Raw genomic sequence first — 7,590 nt, 5'->3', positions numbered from 1 at the left:
TAACTTGAGATGAGATCAGGTTAGGAAGTGATGAACCAAATGAGGTTGGAGAATTCAAGCTTTGTAAAGCCTTACCCACCCACTCCCATTATTTTTTTAAAGGAAGTACATTATGAATTGGGTCCTTAGAGAAGAGAAGTTATGATGGGTGAAGGCAGCAAACAACTCCCTGCTAGGAATATAAAGAGCTTCATCAGATAGTTTTTATTGGGTTGCTTTTTGTTTTGTCTTCTTTTCCTTGGAATGGAATTGTTATTTCAAAGCATGTTCAGAAAAGAAGTTAATTAGAGGTGGAAACCAGTGAGGAAAGGGCCTTTGACTCTGACACGGGTTGTGGTAATTTGGTCTAAGTAAGAAAGAGTTTTATGTCATCAGATGTTATATTCACGAGGAGACCACTCTTCCTTCAAAGCTCCTCTTTTCTGGGCTGGCTAATCAGCCTATAAAAGAGATGAGGAAAATTAGTAGTTCTCAGAGTTTGGCAAAGCCATCTTGAATTAAGGAAAAGAAAGATGATTAGACTGGAACTAATACTGGAAGGAGATAAAGAAATCTAGTGAATGTGAACTTGAGGTCTCAAGACAATGATAGTGTCTGTATCATGAGCCAGAGAGGGACCATGAGCCAAAAAACACATTGTAGTGAGTAGCCTAAGCCCCTCAGAGGATACACCCCCACACAAAACCACACACAGGAATTTTCCATCTAAATCTTTTATGAATATCAGTGGTTATTGCAAATAACCCTTCATAATTAGTTCTTAAAACAATAATTACAGTAAAAAAAAAAAAACTTGATTGAGTTCTGCCTGAACCCCAAAAGAATATGAGCTCTGTGGGTCTCCCATTTGTCTTCATTTCTCATTTCATATGCACACATTTAATATAGGATGGTAGTCGTTCCCTACCACTACTTTGCCTGTAGAGTTTTAATTCATTAGAAATATTCAAAATGCAAATTGTCAGAAGTATCTGATATAAAAAGAGATATGGCTTGTCTATTGTTGCAAACAAACTACACAAAATCATTGTGGCTTCAGACAAGAGCAGTCCTTTATTTAGCTTGCGAACTTCCCATTTAGACAGGACTCTGGAGAGAAGTCTCATCCCTGTTCTTAGAGGCATCAGCTGGAATAACTTAACTCTGGGCTGGAAAAACCACTTCCACGATGGGTTATCCATGTGACTGGCAAGTTGGTGCTGGTTATCAGCTGGAAAATCACCTACGGCTGTGGACTAGAGTCTTGGTTCTTCTCCACATGGATCTTTTTAGGTGGGTCTCTTCCCAAGATGCCCGGGCTTCCACACAATGTGCTAGCTGGGTTCTAACAGTGATGTGCCACAAGACAATGCTTTTTATGACCGAGCCTTGGGAGTCACATAGCATCATATCTGTCATAGGTATAAATTTACCCAGATTTCAAAGGGAGGGATGTCAATGTCACATTGTGAATAGAGAATGTTAAATAGGAGATAATGTTGCCTTAGTTTTGGGAAAATACAATCACCACCCCAGGAAGGATAATTTAAAATCATAAAGGAGAAATAAAGCAAAATACAAACAAGTTATAATTATAATGAATATCATTCATGAATACGTGGGATCTGCTAAAAACATCATTATGAAGTTGAGTTTATTTTTGGCACCTCATTAACTAACCAGTCCCTCTTTCTACTCCACCCACTCCCTCTGGCACCTCCATTATAGAAACCTCATTATCTTTGCCGCTGTAGGTGGCCTCCCATTAATCTCAGGTGAAGGTACCATGTTATCCTCTAATCTCTACCCCCTGGTACTTATCTTGAGTCTCATCTGGGAAATATTAAATAATCCCTGCCACAGAAAACTGAGGGAGAACTTGCTATACACACTTTATTGAAGGATGAATTTTAGAGGATAAAACCATGATTCATATAGATATAAAATTAATATTTGTCAAAGATTTTAACTTATTAATTTAGGAGAGGACCAATGTTATAGCAGATTCAAAGAAAAATCCAAAGGACCACACCTTAATGGTCAGATAGGAATGCTGAAATGGAATGAGTTGGTTAACAACTACAGGATGATTATCAGTTGCAATCCAGGGTACATAATTTGCCTTTTTATGGACATAAACTCTTTCCATTTCTACCAGTTTTCTACAAGTTAACTCCTAACTCTAAGGAGTTTTAAAGTATCTAGTCAAAGACAAAGTCACTCACCTTGATTAGGAATACATAATCACCAAAGGCTGATTTCACTGAATAATAACCACTATTACCTATTTCAAAATTTTTTTCACAATTTTCCCCTTTGTCTTAAAGTATCATTATTGGTTTAACCAATAGGTCCCATCTTGGTTTTCTAATATTTTTGTGTTTAAAATAGTAAGATTATAAGATCGGGTAGAAGCAGTAGAAGGAAAAACAAGGTGTAAATTGGCTGACGTTTCATTTCTGGAACTTTTTCATCTCAACTTCCCCATTCATTCATATAAATGAACTTTCCTGACATACACACTATTTTCCACTAGAAAATGTTTGCCCACTCTAACATTGTCCAGTGTATTTGGTGATAAGCAGAGAATTCCAATAAATTAACTTACAGATGGCTCTTAGATTGTATAGATGGCCATACTTCCATCCATGCCCAGAAACAAACAGGAGACCATTGTAGAGCTCCCAACACAGCTGTTCAGGACTTAAGGCAAACTCCTTTGCAGAAGCCAAGTTCTACATAAACATTACTTTCTGGGTGGTCATCCTGGCAGCAAGAAGTATGATTCATTGAAGTGGAGAGCATTAGAGATGACAGAGCCACAGATGAACCCTACAAGGTTCAAACTAGAGAGAATCCAGGAGCAATAAAGAGTCCAAAGAGAAAATGAAGCTGACTATTATTTCGTCCAAAGTCAAGCTATTCTCTCAGCAGGGAGTGCCACAGATTCTCAATTTATTGCTTCCTTCTGCCCATCTACAAACATCAAGCTCATCTTATTGGGCTTGACACTAAACCTTATTTCTCTTATTCAAATCTGTTTTGCTCCGGCTTTTGTGAGAAAGTCGGAATTAGCATGTAATGTTTGTCTTCATTATTCTGATTCTTTCACTGGTTACTAAAATATTTGGATTACATTACTGTACTCATGACAATGAGAGCCCTGGTGGTAAAAACATGATCACATTTAGTTACCAAGCTAATCAGATATAATTTTGTATTCCATGCATAAAAATTCGCTTGATGTGTTGATGTTTGTGTTTAACTTTATTTTGTTCTTTTCCTAGTTTTTAAAAAATCTTCTTAACTCTCCCAATCAGACCTAAGATAATCAGAGCAGGTACTATCTTCCATATTTAATAGAAAATAACTGAGCCACAGAAACTTTAAATTTATTTTTTTCATGATACAAGATTACAATGATGAATAGTTGAGCAAAAATCATATACACACATCACAGGAATAGGAGGTAAATATTCAGACATCAATCCTTGAAGAAGAAGAAGAAGAAGAAGAAGAAATGACAAGTTTAGATCAGTTCTGCTGGGGACAAGAGACAGTGTCATCCAGATGTATTCACCACAAATTTCAAGCTATTGCAATGCTGTTGTTGTTGTTTGGTGTATAGTGCATGGGAGGTTCAGTGACTTTGACCTTGGACATAAAGGTAAGGGCAGGTGAAGGATAATTTCTACAGGATAAAATAACAGTGATGAACTTGCTGGCTTCCTGCTGTCCTTCGTTTATTTAAAGACCTCTAAAAGGAGGAGCAGTCATGAATATTTGAAGAATTTATGTGAACAGAGAAGAAAATACTTTTATACTGAAAATTTATTGTAGAAAATGTCTTATGACCATCTCAACAAAACACCATTATTAGAGTCTTTCATTTTAGATATAAAAACAACTGCTAACTCTAATAAATATTTCTTGTCTAACTGTCCCAAATTTTGTTACCATAGGATATAGGTACAAAAATAAAACCAGGTTTCTCTATTACTTACCGACTTTATATCACTGAATGACCAAGGGACTTTTGGCACTCTGGCTAATTGAACAGGTCAAAGAAATTTGGTTGCTACTTATCTATGTGTATTATTTTAAACTTCAATTTAGAGAATGAAAGTATTTAAAAGTACTTTGTTTTCGAAATTAAATAGAATTTAAGGTCTAACAGATTCAGCATAAAATTAAGAATATGAAAATTTTTTCTTTTTTTTTTTAATAGCTGCTTTGGCTTTTTAACTAAGGGGACTTTTCAATAAGGCCATGAGGACCTGCACACAGAGGCCAACTGATGATGGCTATAATGACACCGTCATTATATAACAAAGCTAACAAAAAAACTAATTTAAGGCATTATTTTCTTCCCTTGAAAATAAGCAAGTGTGATTTTCCTCTGTGTTTAAAACCTGGAGATTAATAAATCTTTCATAAATAGATATGGATATGGAAAGGAAAAGCCCAAGTAGCAAGACCATCAAGACAGTATCATATAGATGAATTCAAGAAAGCTTTGTTTCTAATGTCCATAATATATTTTTTCAACCTATTTTGAGTGTCTCAAAACAGAAATACTAGAAATACCAGAAAAAATGTGAAAGATTTTCTAGTCGAAAGAAGGAATTTCAACCAACCTGTACTAGAATTTTGCAATAGTTGTACAAACTAAATACATGCTCTACTACCAAATCCAAAATTGATGACCCATCCAAAGGCATAAAAGTGCTTTGATGGTGAAAGCAAATACTCAGAACAATTTGACTTCTTTTTTTTCCAAAGTGAGCCTCCACCCTAAATTTCCAACTGTAATACTTAATTTGGCAATGAGGCAGCAGCATAAAAATGCATTTTGTTCATGAATTGTACCTTTTTCCTGTTCTTTATGACATTTATGAATGCCAAATATAAATGACTGCCCATGGATCAAGAAATAAAGGTGTCTTTCCATTCCAGTAGCACACATTTTATTAATAAAGATTTGACCCAATAGACAGTGTGAAGAAAAAAATTTAACTGGTTTCTGGAAACAAATAGCTTAACCCATCTGAGGTGAATTATCTATTTCAAAGTTCCAGTTCCTTTTAGCTTCGCAGGAGGTGACTTGCCAAAAAAGATAAGTCATTTTGTGGAAGAAATAATTTGCGTCAGGTGGAAAAAGAGCAAAGTTGGGGTTTCCAACAGGCTTGGGAACTCAGTTGTTGGATGGGTCCTACTAGTCCAACACTGAAGTCAAATTATAGGTATAGAGCTATTGTCATATACTTACTATTTCAAGGTTCTTCTGATTTTAAAAGGGTTATTTAAAATGTGGCATCATAAAACCCGTGACTTCACAAAACTTATATCGACACAACATGTCACACAACATACATGCTCTGACCTTTCCAGAGATGATTGCATATGGAAGGGAGACAGTCTGTTCAGAATTATTTATTGGTATGGTGAGTAAAAAAAATAATTATCTCATTTGTTCTCATTCTAGGAATAATTTCTTCCCAAGTAGCTACTCTTGTTCCAGGAAAACTGAAGCTCCAATTTCCACATGGAGGTGGGGCGTTTTCCGAATATTGTGTTAATGACTGCTATTATTCTACTGGTATGCAGTGTTCTCCCTATGTGTATTTTTAACTTCAATTTAGATTCTCATCTCTAGATTTAATGTTTGCTCTAAGACCTTCACTTTGGGCATTGTTCTTCAAGCTGTTGAGATTTGCTGTAGGTGGCATTAGGTATAATTATGTTCTTACTTCTACTTCTCTTTCTCATTCCTGATCTCCTGGCTTCAGTTCTACAACACTACCAGATTTTTTTTACCATGCCCAGACATAATTCTATCTGGGACTTCAAATTCAGGTTTTGGAATAGTTAGAGAAACAAAGGTATAGTTTCTCTTTATTGGGATTGTTACCACTTTCCTCCATGAGATCTTCCTGGACTGGAAATTTTAAAAACTATGACAGTCCATCTAAAATGATCCAAAAGTCTCCTTCCCATGCCAACAGGTCTAAACAGATCTAAGACAGCAAACGTGATTTTATGTGTGCTTGAATATACTCTGATCTGCTGTGCTCATAATTTCAAGAGTATGAGCAAGTTTTGACACAATAGCTAGAGAACAGTATGCAAACAAATGTAAGTGAGAATGGAAAGTGGATTGGAATAGTAACATTATTCTCACAACTTGAGATGGCTGTCGATGATGGTTTAAGAAGACAGTTCTACTACACTTAGCATTATTACCTTTTTTCTGGTAATCCTAGCTTGACAGCCTAAACCAAATTTACCCCTTATTTCAGATAAATTAGAGAATGCTGAGGGTCTGTGGGAAATTTGTATGAGGCTAATGAGAGCTTCCAAAGAATAAAAAATCATCTAAAGAGAAAAGTCAAGGCATATGCAACTGATCCAAGAAAAATGTCCCAAGAATCGAAGAGAGGGTAAATGTGAATATGGCAGGCTCTCGGTTACTAGTATGCACCCCCTGGCCAAACCTTACGCAACTTTGCTTGAGCTCCATGGGAGTGGACCAAACTAGGAATGGAAAGAACTGTTTCAAACAAAATTCTGTGGGAAATTGAGAGTACAGTGAAAGATTGCATGACCCATAGTGCTCTGGGGTGGAGGAAAGGTAAACACACTGCTTCTGTGTATGCCTTCAGCATATGGATCCTAGGAAAATAAATTGAGTTACCATTAGCTCATTTTGAGTTTGGGTGCTGTGGGACACCTTCTGCAGAGAGTGGCTCTTCCATGGGACAATCTCGCCAATAGCAGCAGCCCTAGGGGTTGGTAGGAGAGAGTGAAGTTAACAGTGGCCAATGGCACCTTCAGAAAGTTTGGGACACCTTGGGATCTGGTTATTGTGAAGCAAGGGCAAGAAAAGAGAAAAATGGCCACTGCATGGTGTATTTCAGAGCTGAGTTTGTGAGTCCTCACAAGATAACTTCTAGGGACTTCTGGAAATATTTAGGAGGGATGATGAAGACTCCTATAGGCCCTGAAATAGCATGTGGGAGAGGAGTCAGAGAAATATTCGGGGAGACTTATTGTGACTCAGATTTTTGCCCTTAAACCTGTGTGGTCTGAGGAAACACATGTTAGACCCATAAACGACACTGTTCTATTTGTTGGTTAGAAGCATATGTGGCAGGCATTGTGAGTTGGCTCATTCAACCTCTGTTCCAAGAAACATAAGATCCTAAAATTCACGTTCTCACTTGCTGCTAGGAGTTGGCCATGTAAAACAGTTTAGGCAAAGAAGAATCACAGAATTATTCTCAAATTGGAATGGCAAAGCCTTCTGAGAAAAAAGCTTTGGCTCTTTTCACTTGCCCTCTTCTTTCTGACTGGAATGAGGATGTGATGGTTGGATATACCTAGTTATTTTGTGACTATCAAGACAAACACAGTACAAGATAGGTGAAGGAGCCTGGTTCCTTGACAGCATCCTTGACATATATGATAACCCTGGACTCTCAGTTTCTGGACTTTCTGGTATTTGCTTGGTATTTTGTTAATTTGTAACTAGTGGATTCTGAATTAATACATTTGAAACATCTGCTACCACTCCAAATAACCAGCTCCTATGTTCCATACATGCTACAAAAC

The sequence above is a fragment of the Dasypus novemcinctus genome, chromosome 4 (genome assembly GCF_030445035.2).
Source record: "Dasypus novemcinctus isolate mDasNov1 chromosome 4, mDasNov1.1.hap2, whole genome shotgun sequence".
NCBI classification, from domain to species: Eukaryota; Metazoa; Chordata; class Mammalia; order Cingulata; family Dasypodidae; genus Dasypus; species Dasypus novemcinctus.
This window is presented reverse-complemented; position numbering follows the sequence as displayed.